The sequence below is a fragment of the Spermophilus citellus genome (assembly GCF_964194105.1).
Source record: "Spermophilus citellus genome assembly, chromosome: 8".
Lineage (NCBI taxonomy): Eukaryota > Metazoa > Chordata > Mammalia > Rodentia > Sciuridae > Spermophilus > Spermophilus citellus.
The window spans coordinates 137,410,745-137,431,971 of record NC_138189.1 but is presented as its reverse complement, the minus strand read 5'-3'; the positions used below and the strand labels follow the sequence as shown (position 1 = coordinate 137,431,971).

At 37.8% G+C, this 21,227-nt stretch overlaps 1 protein-coding gene across 3 annotated transcripts in view; it reads left to right on the top strand.

Annotated features, from left to right (window-relative positions):
- The window catches only part of IL15 (interleukin 15), a 78,051-nt gene that overhangs the window by 18,595 nt on the left and 38,229 nt on the right, over positions 1-21,227 (top strand). For all 3 annotated transcript variants that reach the window (XM_081304649.1, XM_081304650.1, XM_081304648.1), the window contains one exon: positions 4,097-4,218. The gene's annotated coding sequence lies outside the window, so the exon portion shown is untranslated. The remainder of the gene's footprint in view (positions 1-4,096; positions 4,219-21,227) is intronic.

The following is a 21,227-nucleotide window of genomic DNA, read 5'->3' as shown; positions in this document are numbered from 1 at the left end:
TTTTTTGAAACATCTAACATTCTCTTTTTCTGGTTCCATTGTATTGATTACATTCAAGGTCAGAGATAAATTTTTCTAAATACATGATTGGCCACATCAAGGTCAACTATGGGTATGTAGGTCAACCTTAAGCTTTCATACTACTGCTGTGCAATTATGGAGAAAGTGCATTTTTATAGGGCTTTCAGGTGCATGCCACCTAACTTTGGGAAGCCTCTTAGGGGCAAAATATGGCCTAGGAGAAGTGTATTAGTAATCTTTGGTCACTGTGACCAAAACACTTGACACAAAAAATGTGGAGGAGGAAAGGTTTGTTTTAGATCATGGTTTCCAAAGTTTTTGTCTATGGTGTGCTGACTCGAGGTAGAAACATCATGGTGGAAAGGCAAGAGAGGAAAGCTTCTCAGCTTATTGCAACAGAAAGGAGAGAGAGAGAGAGAGAGAGAGAGAGAGAGAGAGAGAGAGAGAGAGAGAACACACGGATGTGCACAAGGAAAGAGAATGAGAGAGTACACAGAAGGAAATGGGGAGAAGAAATACCTTCCTAGGGCACAACCCCAGTGATCTACTTCCTCCAAGTAGGCCCCACCCCCTAAAATGTCCACCGCCTCCCGTAATACCATCAAATTATTTCATCCTCACTGGATCGATCCACCAATGAGGACGGGGTCCTCATGACTCAATCACTTTCCAAAAACCTCACCTGTGAGTATTGCAGCATTGGGGAAAAGGCCTTCAACACACAGGGAGACACTCCGTATCCAGACCATACCAAGCTGAGTAGGAGGGGTGTTTTTGTTTTTTAAATATGTTAGTCACAAGTTATTAGGAATTCACAGAAGTAGCTGGCCCGTGGTCTTCCTAGGAATATTATCTCATATTGGTAATAATTGAGTAATCAGACTGCAGTCAGCAGAGAGATGACTGTGTGCCTGCCCCTTTTGTCTATATAAACAGTGTCTTCGCATCACTGCATCAGTCTGGGAAATATTTATCCCATACACTGGTCTCCCTTATGTTGCAGCATGAACCCCACCCCCCAACCCTAAAAAAAATAAAACCCTGTTGGGGATGGTTTTGTTTTGCCTCTTCATTCCTTCTATCTTGAGCTGAACAGGCTGAGATGGTTGCATTAAGAGCTGGCAACATGAAGGGCTGCTAGTGCTAAGAGCACCGAGCAGCAGAGATCTGCTGAGCAGTTCCAAAGAATCGCCAAGAGCCTCTGACTTCTGAAGGCAAGTGGGAGAGCTGCTAACAGGAGACGGAGAGCTGCGGCACTTAAAGCTCAGAGATACTAACACGAAGGTAGCTGCGCTTCATCTTTTTGAATGAATTGAGCAAAAGAAATCTCAGCTGGTTGGCAACAAGGCTAGCTGTGTTATCATATGTCTGCTAATGGCAGACTTTCTGTACTGCTGTTCCCTGCATGGGTGCTCTTCAGATTGGAGTGGAGATAATGCAATTGACTGCAGTGTGGGTGGAGGCGTCCAGAGCAGTACAGGGCAGAGGCATCTAGAGCATTCCTGGCAAAAGTGAAGGTATTTGACAGCGATTGCGATTGCGATTGCCATGGGCAGTTGTAATGGCAATCACAAAAGCAGTGGTGGCTAGAACAGGGCTTTTGGAACAGGTTCATGGAGACAGCCCAACTGGACCACTGAAGCAATGGCAGTCTCATCAGCGACCTTTATGACAGCTGCAGGAGCAGCGATGGAATCAGTGATGTCTGTGGCAACTGCACAAGTGTTGGCCCTGTAGCACCAGCCGAGGTTCCCAGTGGAGCTGCAGGAGTGGCAGCAAGAGTGACCACTACTCAGCGGAACATGGGACTGCCAAGATGACAGCAGTGGTCCCCATCCAGCCTGATGTCGTCCTGGCTGTTGCTGTCACCCTGGCTAGACTGGCCATCTGGCTACAGTACCTGGGTATAGGGAAGGGACATGATGGATATCAGTTGATCAACCAGACACAATGATACCCAATTCCTACCACCCTCAAGCTGCTTTGGCTGTTTGAAATGAACAGAAAAGTAGAAAAGTATCCCTTTGAGAGAGTTGGGTCTTCCTATTGATCTCGTCCTGAGCTGATGTGATGTCCAACTAGGGGGTGAAATGCCAGTTTGTATTAGCTGGGGCTCCCGTGACAAATTACTACAGAATGGATGGTTTATACAAGCAACAGGAATTTGTTTCTCAGTTCTGGATACTGGGAAGTCCAGCAATAAGATGCCAGCTGATTTGGTTTCTGGTGAGGGCTCCCTTTCCAGCTTTCAGATGGCTGCCTTCTTTCTATGTCTTCACATCAGAGACAGAGAAAGAGACAGTAGAGGAGGAGGAGGAGGAGGAGGAGGGGAAGAGGGAGAAAGGAGGAGGAGAAGGAAGAGGGAGAGGAGGTGGAAGAGGAGGAGGAGAGGGGAGGAGAGGAAAGAGAAGCAGCCGCAAACTAGCCTTTTGGTGTCTCTTCTCATAAAAGCACTAATCCCTAAGGGCCCACTCTTCTGACCTCATCTCAGCCTCATTATTTCCACAAGATTCCATCACAAATACTATCAAGTTGGGGTTATCACTTCAGAATATGAATTTTGGTGGAGGCATGTAGTCACATTTCAGTCTATGACAGTTTTTTTCTTTTTTTTTTTTTTAAAAAAAAGAAAAAACTGTCATAGACTGAGAAACAAATTCCTGTTGCTTGTATAAACCACCCATTCCCATCATGTCCTTGAATGGTGACTCCAGTCATTACCTCGGCCATACTTTCCTGGTATTTTAGTTTTCTCTATGTGGATCAGAGATAAAGTCTCGGAGTGGGTTGATGGTGGGGGTTAGTAGTATGTAGGAGATGTTTTCCCACCTCTGAATTAGCCTTGGAGCAGATGTCTGGACCCAGAACTCTCTTTATAACTTTGTATAACTTGATGTTTATTTGTCCTTAACATTGAGTTCTAGCCACCAATTCTAGGACAAGAATAAAATCTCATGCCAAATCTTACTGAAATCCTGTTCCTCCTCCAGGAATTCTGAGCCAGTGCAGGCAGCATTCCTTTGCTACTAAAACTGCTCGCTCAGGCCACCTCCAATGTCTCATGTTCACTGAAATCTTTCCCAGTTCCTCATCTTCCTCATCTCCATGGGATCCATGGCCTCACACATTGACTTTGCATGAGACTTTCTTCATTCCCCTTTCGAAACATTCAGAGCATTTTTTTTTCTGTTGTTTTCTGGTTTTTCTCCACTAGTTGGTGAGCTTCTTAAGGATTAAAACCCATTATTAGAGCACCAAGCAAAGATCCTTAGATATAGGAAGTTTTGCATAAATGTTTCTTTAAATGAATAATTTGGAAGAATTCTGGCTTTCAGGTAGGCATAAAGAAGGGCTAAATTTGGATTTGCAATTATATTAAACGTTTGCTACCTCAGTAGTGATCAGAACTAAGATTGTTTAAAATTAATTATTACTCTTATTGTAAATATTCTTTATACCATCGGCCATACTGAAATTTGGCTGTTTCTTAATTTACTTTATAAAATAGAAGTTATACTGCTTTACTTTTTTTAAAGTGGAATAAGTTGAAATACCATTTGTAAAAATAGGAGGCGTACTATTTTAAGGTTTTCTAATAGTACAATCCGTTAGCATATTTAAACCCCTTAAATCAAATGTACTTTGAAAAATGATATCATACATAATAGTGTTTTAATATTAAATATATGAATGGAGATTTATATTTCATTGTTAGAATAGATGTTCAAAACTATATTCAATATCTTCCTTAGACAGTAACATAACAGGAAGCCGACATATATCTTTGACATTTTCCTTATGCCATTTTGTGGTAGAATGAAGAACATTTTGCTAGAAAACTCTGGGAAGCATTATACTTTCTAATCAACATTAGCTTGAGTTAAATTATGGGACACTCTCAAGACTTCATGAAAGATTCACCCAGAAAATTCAGGCTTAACTTTTGAAGCCTTCTCCATGCAAGACTTCACGTCTTTTATAGCATAATCAGGAACATAGTAAACCATTAACCTGAGGAGAAGAGGATTCAATACCTAATTTTTAATCTTTTTATTCTCACCTTTGACTTTTATAGAATCCATCCCGACGTGTGGCCATCTGGCTCTGTGAAGCAATGTCTCATTCTGTTCCATGTTAGTGATGTCCCTCGGAGTACAGAAGTCCATGCCAGCAGACAGCCAGGCTACAGGAGGTCATGTAAGCAAAGTTTAAAAACCATATTATGCAATATAAACACTTTTATGTACTTAATAAAAAGTAGAGTGGGGGCAAACCTGGTAATGTCATACATAAATCAGAATTTTTGTAAACTGAGCACCTTGGATGAAAAAGAAAATGCCAATTTTCATAGACTGTTTAAAGCATTTCCTGTGGATGGAGAAGACTGCACATAAGAAAAGTAGACATTTTTTTTTTCTTGCAATTACTCAGATAGGGAATGTTCTAAGCTTTCTAATCTAAATGGTCAGTCACAACTAGTCCACTCTCCTCTATCGATGGAAAGCAGCCATAGACATGGATGTGTCTGTTCAGTCCCAACAGAACTTTATTTAAAAGCACAGGTAGTGGGTGCATTTTAGTAAGCTTCTCAACTCAAAAAAAAATGATAAAAAAAATTTAGAGAAGAAAAGTTCATTTGAGCTCATATTCAGGGGTTCAGTCTATGGTTGGCCAATTCCTTAGCTCTGGCTCTAAGGTGAGGCAGAACATCATGGTGGAAGTGTGTGGCAGAGTTAAGCAGCTCAGGACATAGCAGCCAGGAAGCAGAGAGAGCTCCACTGACCAAGGACAAAGAAATAAACCCCAAAGACATGCTCTCAGTGATCTACTTCCTCTAGCTACAACCTACCTGCCCACAGTTACCACCCAGTTAATCCATATGAGTGGATTAATTCACTGATTAGGTAAAAGCTCTCATAACCTAATCATTTTACCTCTGAATTTTTTTCATCATCTCACACATGAGATTTTTTGGGGATACCTCATATTTGAACCATAACAGGATGAGATTTGAGCTATAGATTGCACTTTGCCAATCCTGGGAACATAAGATGATGAGATTCTGCAGCTCACATTCTGCTACTTTACTACTTTTCTTTTGAATAAATGGGTGCTTCAAATTACATAATAATATAATTCCATTTTCCAACTTCTTAGTTTACTACTTTAAGGAAAGTATCTGATATTGATGAAATTGTTTAATGACTAATTGAAATTTTTGAAAAATATATAAAGATAATATAAGATCAAATTCAGTCTCAAGAACTCAACAAAATAAAGCCACAGAAATGAAAATTCAAGCACCTGGATTCTTATTGGTAAACCTATACATATCTCTTTTTAAAATTTTTTATTGGTTCCTCTTAGTTGAACATAATATTAGGTTTCATTGTGACATAATTATAAATGCATGAACATACTTTGTTCTCATTCAGATCCCAGTAGTATCCCTTTCCCTTCATTCCTCCCTGTTCCTCTTACATTTTGTTATAATTTCTGTGTAATTCCTCAAAATAAAATTTTGCATTGCGTACATAATGCAAAAGGAAAGGGGGTTTACATAAACTGAAACTCCTTACATAAATGCTAATGAGAAAAAGGTAGTTCCTCTTTTGCTTAGTCATTTTTTGGTGCCAGAAAATAAGAACATAAAAAGTGAAACAAAAAGTGTGAAAAACATATCCTTTGGCAGTAATTACCTATAAACTAACAATTTCCCCTTAACTTCATTAGGCTTCCTTGAAACTACTGTTTAGTAGGAATTTTGGTAAGAATTCCCCTGAACTCAAGGACCAATTTACTGGTGGTCTTTTGGATACACGCTTATTAGGGTGTCTGCACTGAGGGTTCTAAGAAAGTACAGGACATTTTGATCATTGGGGTATAGAACTTGGGACTTTTTAAGCACTAGCAATGTAGCTTTGAATTATCTTGTCACTATGAGATATTGATGGAAGCAACTAGTCATTAATTTAAAAAATTCCATTTTGATAAATTTGGGGACAGGAGAGTTTTTTTTTTTTTAAATGAGATCATGGTTGAAAATGCAAGAAATTCCAAGAGGAACCTCCTCCCTTATTATCTCAGTAATAAATAAGTGTTTGAAGTTGTAAGAAAAAAGCCTCATATGCTTTCTGGTTTTTTTCTTTTTGATGAATTCTGATTCCTCAGTTTTTCCTTCAGCTTCCTTTGTTGGTATTCTAACAAAGAGAGGCCTTTTGATTGGTCACTTGGGGTGACTAGTGATTAGTATTCCTGTCTAATATGAGTGAGGACTGAAAATTTAGGGTAGGTAGAGAGACCTCAAATATCTCAATTTGCATACTATAAAGCAGGCAATCAAGTGCCATTTATTCCTTAGTGACCCTTGATATTACTGTAACTAGGACCCTGTAAAGCACAATTGGTACAGGATTTCCTCTCCAAAGCAGCTCTTATTTTGGAAAATCAATTTAGCATAGTAGGCTTCATAATAAAGAAACCTTGGCTGAAATGACGTTTGTATAACTGAATTTCACCTGCAGTGTTTATCATGATCTTTACTTTTTTTTTTTTTACATTCTGAGAATAAATGTACTTATGCATCAGAATTTGGGTATATGGTGAGTTAATTCTGAGAACAAATGTACTTATAAATAAGAATTTGGAATATATGGTAAGTTCATAAGGATCTAATATCTACATGCTTTCACCAAAGCCCTCTTTATTTATTTTACCTACAACTATAGTCTACAGGGTTGGGAAGCCATCAAACATGTCTTTAACTCAATTTGTTTAAAACTTAACAGTATTTCTTACTACTTTTTTGATTATCAAAGTAATACATGCTCATTATAGTAAAGTAAAAACCACAGAAATGTATACAGTGAAAAAATTTCACCACTTATGTAATTACTAAGGAATAACTGATTACATTATTCTTTCCAGTGTTATTTTTCAACAATATAAAAAAAAGATACAAAGATTGTGTCTTTGCTTGTTTAACAGAACATTGTAACATTTCTCCTTGGCATTACATAAGTAAATATTATTTCAATGCATATATAATAATCCAAGTTAAAATGTATCAGAAACCATCATTAATTTCCCTAATTTTAATTATTAAAAGCAACACTGTATAATGTATACTTGGATAGATCTTTGTCCATAATTCTGACAATTTTATCAGGAAAGTTTCTTAGCAGGGTATATTAGAGTTCTCCAGAGAAACAAAAGCAATAGAATTCATAATTATACAAGGGGATTTATTAGAGTGTCTCATATGACAAGGGAATCCAAAATGTCCCTCAACTGCGGTCTTCAGTCTGGAGAGTCAAAGAAAGTAGGAGTTGCTGGGTCTAAGGAATTAGAAGCCTCAGAACAAAGGAAGAGACCAAAGATGCAGCCCCAGTGCTAGTGCAAAGACCTGAAAGCTACCTAGAGAGCCCCTGGTGCAAGTGTGCATTCAAAGGCTGAAGGACGTGGAGTTCCATGTCCGCTAGTGGCAGCAGCAGAAGACTCCACCTGCTTGGGAAGGGAAAGCCAAGCATTTTCTAGTGGCCACTTCTGCCCTTTGCTCTGCCTGGACCTCCAGCCTATTGGATGGTGCTTCCTGCATTCAGGGAGGGTCTTTCCCACTCAGTTCACTGATCCACGTGCCAGTCTTCTCCAGAAACACCCTAATAGTCACACCCAGAAGTGTGCTTTACCTATGCCTACCATCTCCTCCGTTCAGTCAAGCCGTGGACCAAAATTAACCTTGAAAGAAGGGAATTACGATGTCCAAATTTAGAAATAAGTTAAAGGTGCTCAACACGTATTCCAGAAAGCCTGTGCAAATTTACACTTTTGTCATCTCTCTGTGAGTCTTGGTGGCCTGTCTCCTCATCCATCCTAACATTTAATCATCCTTTTTGGTTCCATAAGGAATAGGATAATAGTTCATGCCACATGTGAGTATCTCAGGAACCCTACAGAAAACCAGGGAATTTGGATTGAGGGGGAGACTCACAAACTAAGCGTATAGCAAAATCCAGAGACAGTGAAATACCATAAAACCCCAAATATGTCATTTATAGGCAAAACAACTGAAGCCAGCAGAATTTGTGCAGGAAACCCTGCTGAGTGCCAGGGAAGAATGGGAATTTGGAAGGAACCCATTGATATCAGTGCTCATCAACAGATAAATACTGCAAGAAAGCAAAGGACCTGCTCTGTGAGCACTGACCTTGAACAGAAATCATTGCTGGGAGAAAAAGAGAAAGATGTTTTTGCATCTGTAAGTGGGAGAGCTCACAGAGCACATTTTTGAAAAGGAGAGAAATGCATTGGTGGGAAGGGGATGTGGCCCGTGGTGGCAGCTTCCAGTGATGACTCTGGAGGAGCTCAGAATTGATACTTATGACACCCCTTTTGTAAGTGCCAATGAACTTCACTGTGCGCATCCTGACAGGCAGTCAGATACCTGCCTCCAGTGTGTGTATGTCTTGTCTGGGGTTTCCTTTCTGTCATGGAAATGTGCACAAGAGGACAGCCTGTGTGTCTGGGCTCTGACCAAGGAAATGGAGATGTCAGCAGGACACCCTTCCCCTGTCCTCTGCCTGGGAGTGATTCCTTATGGTGCAGTCTGTGTCTGTGTCGTTCTGTGCTCTTAGAAATGGCCAGCTGTGCAGCACTTTCTGGTAGGGGCTTTTCTTCAGATCCTGATATTTTCCCCATTTTTACTTCCTCCCGCTTTCCTGGAATTGCACTCCTTACCGAAATGCTTCTGTGTCTAATGATGATGTCATACTTTTATTGTTTTTCTGATTTTCATTGGAATTTCTTTCAGGACACAGATTATTTAAAAATATGTTGCTTGATTTTTCCAGCTGTTGAACATTCCTTAGGTATCTTTTGTGTTTACTGATATCACAGCCAGAATTTAAGTCCTTTTAATTTTTAATAACCTGCTTTATGGCCCAGCATATGCTTAATTTTGGCAAATGTTCTAAGAGGACTTGAAAAAAGTGTGAATTTTGTCAATGTTGGGTGTCAAGTACTATACAACACCAGGTAGATCAAGTTTATTAATTCTTTTTCAGATCTGCTTTATCCTTATTAAACTCTTCTTTTACTGTTTGTTTTATGTGCATTTTTTAAAGATTTTTTTTTTAAAAACACCCACACTGATGGTGAAATTGTTTTAGTTCTATTAATTTTAACTTAGTAAATGTAAAGCTATGATTTCAGGAAATTAGATTTTGGATTGTGATATCCCCCTGTGTGTCAGTCAGCTTTGCATCACTATGACACAACATCTGAGATAAACAACTTAAAAGAGGAAAGTTGTATTTTGGCTCACAGTTTCAGAGGGTTCAGTCCCTGGTTGTTACCCTTGGCTGTGGGCTGCATCGAAGCACAATATCATGGGGGTGTGGAGCCCAGGATGGAGCAAGATGCATCCTTCATGGTAGGTGGGCAGTGAAAAAGACAGAGAGAGGGAGGAAGGGGCAGGGAGTCCCAATATTCTCCTGAAGGGCATGCCACAGTGACTTACTTCCTCCAACTAGGCTGCACCTCTTGAAGTTTCCCCACCCCGCATAGCACCATGAGCTGGGAAGCCAGTCTTCAACACAGAAGATCCAAACCATAACACCCTGGGAGATCGGCCTCTTCCTTGCTTTGAAATGCTCCCGCACCCTCATCTTTCTAATAAGCTACTTGACTTAAAGTCTACTTTGGGGTAAATATAGCTACCCTGGTTTATTTGCCATTTACGTTCATCATTTGTTTTTATGTTACAGGCCTGTCTCTTAAACAGCACATAGCTAGCTATAGATCGTGTTATTGTCTTTAGTCCAACTTGGCAATCTTAGTATTTTACAGAGTGTTTAGTTCATTTTCATTTGTATGATTCCTGGTTTAGTTGTGTTTATCTGACCATTTTCTCAGTCCTTTATGGTGCTTTTTCCTTTTGTGCCTTTATTTAGATTAATCAACTTTTTTTATTTCTCCTTTATGTCTACTAATCTTTTAATAATTGCTATTATACTCTATAACCTCATATGTTATAACATGCATCTTGTTTAGTTTACATACCAGACATCAGTTTTTGTTGTTGTTGTTTCTTGTTTTGTTTTGTTTTGTTTTGTTTTTTGAGGGGTGCTGGGGATTGAACTCAGGGCACTCAACCACTGAGCCACATCACTAGCTCTATTTTGTATTTTATTTAAAGACAGGGTCTTACTGAGTTGCTTAGCACCTTGCTTTTGCTGAGGTTGGCTTTGAATTCGAGGTCCTCCTGCCTCAGTCTCCAAAGCTGCTGGGATTACAGGCATGTGCCACCATGCCAGGCCAAACATTAGTTTTTACTGAGATATTACAACATACATTCTTCAAAATTGCATTCTATCTAGTGGTTATTTTAATGAGAAATAATTGCAGAGTGATTTAAAGCCTTCTCAAAAAATACAAACTTCAAATTATTTTCATGAAGTGAGTATGCCTTTGATACTTAAGCTTAATCTCATCAGTAAATTATTAGCAGAAATAATTTAGGAGCTCATTGAAGGAGTAATATATAATGGCAAAGTAGGGTTCATTTTAGGGATGAAAGATTGTTAACTGTTAAATTAATTAATCATATTAATGGATCTAAGAAAAAAACACAAGTTAATCTCTATATATGCTAAATATTCAGTTGAGCAAATTCAGCAATCATTGTGGGTTTATTTTGATGTTTAAACAAATAAGGGCAACTCAATAAAGTAAGAATTAAAGATTTTATGACCGTGACAAAATGCTTACATACACCTGCATGTAAACACTTGCTACCACACACACACACACACACACACACAGGTGTGCGCACATGCACACACATACACACACAATCTCAGTGCAAAGATAGGATCATAATTTATGGCAAAATACTAGAGGTGTAGCTGCCATCCTTGCTAAAATGCCAAATGAGATAAAGATGTACAACCGTACTGGTGATGCTGTACCAGATTACCAACAAAGCATACAAGAAAAAAAATGAGTTTTAAACAGACAGGTGGAAGGAAAATGTTTTGATGACTAAATATTTAGAAATTCCCAAAGAATCTACCCAAACACTTTTAACCATTACTCAATTTTAGGATCTAGGATAGGGCCTGATCAATAAATGAATCTGACTCATTAAAAAAAGTCTTTTGGTTGGGAGTTGGAGAACCAGTATGGAAAAATTCAAAATAAACATGATTAACTGGAGAAAAATTCAAAATGACTAAATGGGGAGAAACATTACCAGGTGTTTTCTTTCTGGTGTAACAAAAACTTTTAGAAACAGTTGGGTGGGATTGTGGGGAGTGCATAGCAATAGAGCCATAGGGAAAGAACACCAAGGACGTTCTGTATAAAAAGAAATAAATTGCATTTCAACTTATAAAGATATATTTAAGCCAGGCATGGAGCACATCTGTAATCCCAGCAGCTCTGGAGGCGGAGGCAGGAAGATCATGAGTTCAAAGCCAGCCTCAGCAACTAATTGAGACCTTATGTCTAAATGAAATATAAAAAAGGTCTGGTTATGTGGCTCAGTGGTAAAGTGCCTCTGGATTCAATCCCCTGTACCAAAAAAAGAAAAGAGAGATATTCAACTTGACATAAAATGCTCGCTGTTATTTAATTTTGCTTAGGAAGTGAAGGAATATAAATGTCTCTTTCTAGATTTGCTTTCATTTTGTAAAGTACTTTTGGAGGAAGCACAGGAAGTAACAGGAATGGTTACCTAGAGAGACCCAGTGAAGGGAGGATGGAGTCGACAGAACAGGAACTGAAATTTAAATAAATACCTTCTCATATTGCTTTCTTAAGTCATGTGATTATACTACCTTTAAAGAAAAAATATAGCAAAATGCAAATTGGTAATTGTTTTCACACATTTGTAAAGTGAAAGATGACACTGTTCCTAATACTATAAAAGTTTGATTCTATAAAGTGTTCATTTGCTGTTTCACACCTTGCAATTATCTATTAAACTTCTTTATATTTAGAGGTATTTTCATTCTTCATATTAAATTTTATTATCCTTTAATATTTTAAGGAGCCCATATATTTAACATATTTTTTACTTTTTAAAATCAATTTATCTTATCTTTTCATTATATATTAACTTATCAATTTTTTTTTAATTTTGCTAAACCTATTACTTTTCCTTTGTTGAATTTTAAATAAACACTATATTACTATTCAGATACCAGAAAAAAATCTATTTGCTTTTTCCTGGATGTTTTTATTTTTTTTTTAAGTCAGAATTTATTTGTCATAGACTATGGAAAAATAATATAAGTTTTCTCTTAGAGAGCTAATCTATTTTTTTTTATTTTTTTTGTTTCAAATTCAGAGTTATAATGTTTTGCTGAGTCACTCATTAATACCCTTGTATTGATAAACCAAGATTTTTATTTTTTGGTATATTTAACATCTATTCTTTCTAGCTCCTTCTTATTCTTTTTCTATTTAAAAATTACATTCAGCAGTAGATTTTTCCTTAAGGATCACAGTTTTAATTCCACTTTCTATGTCAACTCTTTTATGTCAATTTAGATTCCAATTACATTTCTTATGAAATAATTTGAAATAAATAGATTCATAATATACAGCATTTCTTTCAGGAATCAAGTTTGCTTCTCAAATTATTTAATTATCCTTTGTCTTTTTAATCTTGTTTTATTGTTTTTCTATATACAATACCAGAACATTCCTTATCATATTCATTCCTGAGCATTGTGTAGATTTTCCCCTACATATTGCTAAGATAGGGAATGATGTATATGAAATTTATTTATTATTTAAATTTCATTCATCATTTATTTTGTCCCAAAACTTCTCAGAACTTGATATTTTACTTCTTATGGTATCTTGGGTAATTTGCTTAACTTTCTTAATTGCATAATTGTGGAATCATGGTGCAATGACAAAGAATATGGGAAAATGGACTCAGCTAGAGGTTCAGTTATAGAAGATTCTTTGTCGTGATTGGAAAAAAGTTACTATGTTCTCCTTGGCATGCTCATAGAATGTTTTCCCCTTTTGAGTAGTTATACTTGTCATCTCTTCTTTTTCTCCCCTATTTGCAAAGAATAGGTACCAGGGTGTCTTATCTTTACTCTGAAGTACAGTAAGGATACTTGTGATTTGCTAGTAGGTTTGAAGTTGTTCAGAATTTTCAGTCTGTTTATTTTATTGATAATTATTTTTTTAAGCAATATGTACTGAATGTTGTCAAATGCCATGTATAAAGATTGAACTGAATGGATTAGGAGCCCAGCTCCACCACCTACTAGGATGGTATCACAACAGTGGGTCATCTGTTCCTGCTCTCAGTTTCATTTGCAAAATGGAGATGATCTTTGTATCTGCCTCACAGGGATCCTATGAATGACATAGGACTTATAACCCTTAACGGGGTTTGCCTGCAGTTGGAATAGAGTAGGCATTCATTAAACAATAACTACTGTCATCTATTAGGTGATGGAATGATTTATCCACAGGGCAACTTACATTGAAGAAGGTCCAACTGGCATCTCAGCCGTGGCTCAATTTAAAAAGAACACTTGTCTGTTCACCTCATGTTTGAGTACTATGGTTTAATTCTCAGTAGATTGGAATTCACTCTCAATTGATACTCACCTTTAAAATAATAATGTGTTTTCTTTGTCTATCAGCAATGTTAAGAAACATGTCTGTCTTCTGTTTTGAGGGCTCTGTTTATTCAATTAGAGGAAGGAAGGGTGGAGTTGAGTCAAATACTAATTTTTGAAACACTTTGTTTTTTTAGTTCTTTTATAATGGTAGATATGTGGGTGTGCTTTTATCTTGGTATACTAATGAACATAATACTTAGAAAGTTTCAAAGCACTGGAAAGTTTAGTCATGTATGGATAGACCCGTCAGCATGAACCTCAACACCACCTACCATTAGTGAGCCTCTTAAGTTATTTCCCTTATTTTAATTTTCTGTTATAATAGGTTATTTTAGTGTTCTGTGGAAACCTAACCTGATACTGTTAACATTTTTATGGGACATTAAGTTTTGTCCACTGTCACTGTTAATAAATCTCACTCACTTTGCTAGAAATATAATCTGGATACTGAAAATTGTGCAGCATATACAATTTCATTTTATTAGTATGTATTTTACAATTGTAGTTAAACCACCTTCTAATTTTGTTAGCATGTGTTAAATGATTGATTATGTAATAGAGATAACAGTGCCACTTATGCCAAAAATATATGCACACCTGTTGGAGGAGATATTTTCCTTAGAATGGAGGGACTTTTGAGAGAAGGATGCTGTGATTTCCCCATGCCTTTGTCTACCTGCCCACGCCATGCTGGTAGGCGGTCTCTGACGTGGTAGGGGAACTTCCCTCATGCCTCCTTGCCATTGCTGTTCCAGGGCAAGTTTCTGATTCTCTCTTCAGCATCTTCCATGTTCCTGTGAACTTTGGCAGAAACTTCTGGATTCCTTCCAGAGAGACTTAGATGATTCACTCTATCCTTCTCTGCCTACTGAAGCCTTCCTTCTGGTACCCTGTCATATCTGGCTGCTCCATGGTGGAATTACCCTCCCATTTGGAGTCCAACAGGAATTCTGGGCATGATCAGTACTCAGCTCCCTGTTGAATGTACTCTGACCCCACGTTCCGTGGATTCTGCTCTGGAAGGAGAAGTGGTCCACGCCTCTCTTCTACTTCTGTTTTCCTTTGCCTTCTCACCCTCCTGGCTGAAGTGCCGGCTTGCATCACATCCTTCTGAGGGTAACCTTGTGTTCAGCTTCCGCTGACAGATGGTGTTTCCCCTCTCTACTACAGAATCCAGAGACCAGATCTAGGTCCAGTTTCATTTTCAAGACCAGAGGCTTGGGAACCCTAGGCAGTAGGAATTTTTCGAAATAGAGGTGGTACTGGTTGAATTCTCAAAGGAACATAGTTCGGTGAGTAGAGTGAGTGATGATAACAAGGACACAAGCCAAGCTGCCTGGTTTCCTGTTCTGGGGCTGCCACTTACTGGCTGTGTAACTTGGGGTAAGTTATGCAATTACTTTGTTCCTTAAATTTGTCATCTTTAAAATGATGACAATAGCAGTACCTTCCTTACAAAGTTGTTGTAAAACAAAAATTAGTTAATAACACATGAATAGCTGAGAATAGAAAATGAAGATGGCGCTGGCTATTAGTTAACTAGCATGATTATTTTTTATTTATTTATTTTGGTACTGGGAATTGAACACCAGGCTACTTGCCACCGAGCCACATCCCCAGACCTTTTAATTTTTTATTTAGAGACAGGGTCTCCCTGAGTTGCTTAGGGCTTCACTAAGTTGCTGAGGCTGAATTTGTGATCCTCCGGTTTCTGCCTCCTGAGCCCCTGGCATTACCAGAGTACATCACCACACCTGGCTAGCTACTATTATTTTAATGTTATTATTAAAAGTAAAAATTTGTCTTTCGTTTCTGTATTTGAAGAGGTAGAATGTGAGTAGAATATGGTAAGGTCATTGGTAACTGAAGGGAAACAGGTGACTTCCTATTGGAGATTAAATAAAATAATAGATTAAGAAATGTGTGTGCCTTTAAGGAGGGCTTTGAAAGTGCCATAGAATTTAGACATACCATGATAAACAACAGGAACACTTGAAAATTGTAAACACTGGAGTGATTGTATTACAAAAGTAGCTCGATGATTTACATCAGTTCATGAGGAGCTAACCCAGGATAATCAAAGCATGAAACAGATATAGTTACAGGAATTCAGCCTGGAGGTGATGCAGGCCTGGACTGTGCCATTGCAATTAGTAGTGGTGACAAAGGAAACCAGAGAGGGTTGTCGGCAATCACAGAGGGCATCTGGACAAGGCTGCTTCTGAACATGGGATAGTGGTTGCCTGGTGCTGGATTTGGTAGAACTGGAGAGTTGGAAGAACAGGGCGTTGTCTGGAGGAAAAAATTTAATTTTAGGTTTCTCAACTTTGAGATTGCAATGGGAAATTCAAAGAAAAATATCCCAAAATCCAGAATTAGCAAACTTTTTTTTTTTTAATAAAGAGCCAGACAGTCTTTGTAGACCAGATAGGGTCTTTGTCAAATATTATTTGTAATGCTTTTTCCTAATCTCTTAAAAAAAAAATATATATATATATATATATATATATATATATATATATATATATATATGTAAAAATGCAAAACAAAAACCAGCTGTAACCTTATTTGGCATCCCCTTCCATGGTCTATTGCAAAAGAACAGAAGCTGGATTGAGATGTGGGATCTAGAGATCTAGATTAATCTTCAGCATGTAAATAATTTAAACAATCAGGAGTGAACATGAGTGGTATTATATATTTATATATATTTGTTATTGTGTTGTTTTTGTCCATGGTGCCTGGCATGTAACCCACACAGCCAGCCCTAGTAATTTTCTGTGTGAGTAGATCAATGCGGCATCTTTTTTTAGAGTTCCAGGGATGAAGGCTAAAGACACTCCCTGGTTGCAGTGTTGCAGTGCCTTGGGCTGCAGTGCCTTAGGCTCCAAGTAAAGTCTCTCTATGATTTTCTCCAGCCCTTCTTTCACTAGTTTCTTTTTCTCCCCAAGAAAAGCCACTTAAACTAGAATTTCTCTTCCCCAGTGCAGGCCATGGAAACTAAAAATATACTTATCTTCTTTTACCTTTTTGTCTTGGAAATGGACATAAACATACTTTGTGATGTACCTTATCTGATAGTAAATCATTAGACCCTATTTTGAAGGGGTTCTGCCCCATACCTGCAAGGAAGGACTGCTTCCCAGAGAGATGAGAAGAAACTGAATGGACAGGCCTTCCTGGGTTTCCCACTCGGTCTGTTGGCTGCAGATTATGCCTGTGTGGTTCAGTCACATTTCCACGCGGTTGTCTATGCTCCAGTTGTGCCTGTGCAATGACATCTTCATGAAAACATGCAGAAGGATAGGGATTCCAAAAGCCGAACATCTGGAGGCTCACAGGAAGGTGAACGGGCACTCACCTCCACGCATGTGTTCCCAGAAGCCTTCCAGACTTTGCCTTATGTGTCTCATCACCTGGATGTTCATTTGCATCATTTAAAATATCAAAACTGGTAAATGTGTTTCCTAAATTCTGTGAGCTGCTCTAGCAAATTGGTGGAGCCTAAAGAGGGGTGCATGGAAACCCAAACTTGGAGCTAGTCGATCAGAGATTCTGGAGGTCCAGATTGTGACAGGTGTCAGAAATGACAGTCTTGTAGGATTGAGCCATCACCTTGTGGGATCTGACACAATCTCTAGGTAAATAGAGCAGATTGGAATCAAATTAGCAAATGTTCAGCAGGTATCCACTGCAGAATTGATTGGTTTCCTGCTATTGGGGAGAAATACCCATGCACTTTTGGGTTCTAGAAGTGATCTGTTGTGAGTGTACATACAGTAGGACAAACTGAATTTGAGTGTTTTTTTTTTGTTTGTTTATTTATTTGACTTAGCATGGATATGCATTATTAAAATATTATTGTTAAATTACATAACTATTAAAACAAGAATTTTTGTCCAGAATTAGATTTTATAAATCATGACTCACTTCTTGTGAGCCCAGGAATTCTAGCAAGTAGATATAAAAGTAGATTCAGTAAAATTAATGAGGATTTTTAAAAATGTTTTTTAGAATTGAACATGATATTGCAGGAAATTCCTGATTTTATAATCCTATGGAAATTAATGCAAAATAATGTTTACTTATCACAGAGAGAAAAAGTAATATCTCTGGTTTATGAGATTATCATAAAATAGCCCATAAGAATTGTAGCAAACTCCACTTGGATCAAGGAATTAGAATACTTATGCTTTATGGGATTGAAGAATGTTCTGTTATTCTAAAATTGACCAAAGGATATGGTTTAGAATTTAAATAAAAAGTTTTGGTTCTGTAATTCAGCCCAAGTTAATAAAAATCAAGGGTATGATTTGAAGAAACCGCTCAAACTAGCCATAATTAATGAGTCATTTGTTCTTTTAACTCAAGTAGATCGCTAGAGATTAAATATGCTTTCCTAGTAGAATTTATTGATTGCAAATTTAACCAACATATTTCCAGAAATATGTTGTATTTTCCCCCAATATAACCAGAAATTATTTTGTTTCTTTTAAGATGATTCCTTAGTCTAGATAAACTGATGATCGCTGCAAAATATTACTTTCATATAATGCAAAAGTTCAGGTTATTGAAAGTAGTTTTGGACTCAACATTATGCCAGGCACTTAAGTACCTGAGTGTTGGAGAGAAACATCGACAAATCACATTTTTCTTAATTGTTTTTAAAGATAAATGGGAATATAACATATCTAAGAACTAATTCAAATGAAAATAACTGATACAAGAATCATAAAGGGCCTCTGTATAGGGGTGGGTTGTGTGTATATCACAGTTGTCTTAAATATTTAAATATCAGATGAAGAAGTAGATCTATTCATTCATCTGTCTGTCTCTCCATCCATCCATCCATCTATCCACCCACCCATTTATTCACCCATCCATGCATACATACATCCTTCCATTCAATTACAATTTCTTTAAAAAATAACCTTTTAGGGCTGGGATTGTAGCTCAGTGGTTGAACGCTTACCTTGCATGCATGAGGCATTGGGTTCAATCCTCAGCACCACTTAAAAAATAAATAAAATAAAATGAAGATATTGTGCCCACCTACAACTAAAAATAATTAAAAAAAAATAACCTTCTATATCAGTCATCATACATGTACTAGAGAACCAAGGTTGAGTAGTATAGGCTTCACTAGAGAAGCTCCTACTCTAGTGCCGAGGCTCCCAGGTTCAAGGATGTACTTACTAGCTAGGTAAAGTAATCAGCTTTTGTTTTCTCCTCTGGAACTCTGGATAATGATATCTGACTCAGAAAGTCATCCCCGTCAGCAGAATGAGGTGTTGTGAAAGTACTAAAAAATGCTATAAAAGATACTTTATATCATAGGCATATTTTTTGAGGAGAGATTATGAACTCATATTTTCAGAATCTTTAGATTGAACATATATAATGAATTGGTTATCTGTTGCTTTGTGAAAAAGAAAAAAAAAAAGATTTAAAAACAATTCAACCTTTAGCAATTGAAAATTACAACATTTATTATTTCTCATGATTTTATGGCTTGACTTATTTGGGGGTTCATTGGAAATCTGTTCACTGCCCTGCCTGGGGCCTTGGGTCTGGTGGTGGCCTGAGTTATGAGTCATGCAGTTAGGTCCTTCATTCAGCAGTCCAGCTGGATTTTCTCACATGCCAGGAGAAACTTTCAAAAATGGAGCAAACAGAATGGCAAGGTTTCTGAGATCATAGTCTTGGAGATCACACACTCCTTTCACCATATCCTCCTGATCAGAGCTAGTTCTAGGGACAGGGCCTGTGAGAAAATCTAGTAGTTTGAGAGCACTGAAGTCGTGCTTGATAGGTACACTGTCTTCAGTGTTTAGTAATAAGAGGTAAATTCTGCTCTCTCAACTCTTGCTTTTATACATCCGTTACAAGAAGATAAATATTTTAGTTCAGTTTTTTCTCTTATCTCCATGCATAACCAAAGATTAGAGATCCTGGAGTTGAGGATGGGGAATGGTTTAGGTTTTTTTTTTTTTTCCTGTTAATTGAATAGTTTTGATGTTATTTCTAATTAGATAATCTTATTTATTTATCTACTTATTTATTTTTTTCTAATATTTTTTAGTTGTAGATGGACACAATACCTTTATTTTACTTATTTATTTTTATGTGGTGCTGAGGATTAAACCCAGTGCCTCATGTGTGGGAAGCAAGCGCTCTGCCACTGAGCCACAATCCCAACCCTCTTATTTATTTTTGTTGTTGTTGTTGTTGTACCCAGGATTGAACTTAGGGGCGCTTAACCACAGAGCCACATCCACAGCCTAGTTTGGTTTTGTTTGTTTGTTTGTTTGTTTGTTTGAGATAGGGTCTCAGGGCTAAGTCGCTTGGGGCTAACTTTGAACTTGAGATCCTTCTGCGTCAACCTCCCAAACTACTAGGATTACAGGTGTTCACCTCACTACTGCGCCTCTGACATAATCTTACTTTTTAAGAACTTCACAACAGAAAATTTTCTGTTTCATTGATCTATCTTTGCTGTTTTATAGTTTCAATGACTTTATAATTTATAGGCCACAATCTCTTGAGTGTGTATAAGACAGAAAACATAAACGTGTCCATTTTGCTTAAAACAGGGGATTTCAAACATTTTGGAAAAAGCAAGAATTCTATATTGAAAAAAAAATCACTGTAGTGAGATTGAACTGTAGACTTTAAATGTAAAAGAACCGTGATAATGAAGAAATAAGCCAGTTTATAGCCAATTATGTCTGTCAATCATAGTCTTTTAGGCCTTTAAGACATGTTGCCTGCTGAGCTGGGAACCCTCCCTGACCCCTTATCAATGAGTGTCTTCTTGTCCTAAAAGTTTGCTCAGCTCTACTGTCACTTTCTCCAGAAAGTCTGCTCTTGTGGGTTGTCACAGCACCCTCCTCCGATGCTCCCCACTGTAGTGCAGTTGCTGAGGCCTTGTCTGACTTCCCACCGGACAGTGAGCTCCAGGAGAGCAGGCCTGACGTGGACTTTATTCCTGTTGTATCATTTCCCAGCACAGCAGTGAGAGCATTGGAGCATTGCAATGGGGGGGGGGGGGCTGATGTTTAAATTAACTTGTAGTAGACTGCAGGAAAATTCCCCTCTTTCCTTTATGTATGCTTCATCCAAATAAAAATACAATAGAGACCCTCTTTTCTCAATTAGGACCCATAGTTCTGCCTTTGAAAAAGGAAAAGCGCACAATGACCTGCTTTTTCTTTGCATGCAACAGATGAAACCTTCTGCTTTGTAAACCTCCTACAGGGAAACCAGGATCCACATGATCTCTCGTTAGGGTGTAACTATATGATCAAGGAGATGATTTTTCCTGATCTACTCTGTATTATTGTGCAGTTTCCCAGCACATTGCTATGAGAATCCTGATCACCCACATCAAATAGCTCAATTGTGCCTTCAGTATCCAACCTCCCCACTTGATTTCCTGGTTTGGCCAAATCCTTCTGCTTCCTATAGCCTTTCTAATGGCTTCTTTTCACCCCCCTGAACGATTATAACCTCATGTCTGCTGTCCTCGGAGCTTCCCATCTGCCTCTTTTAACA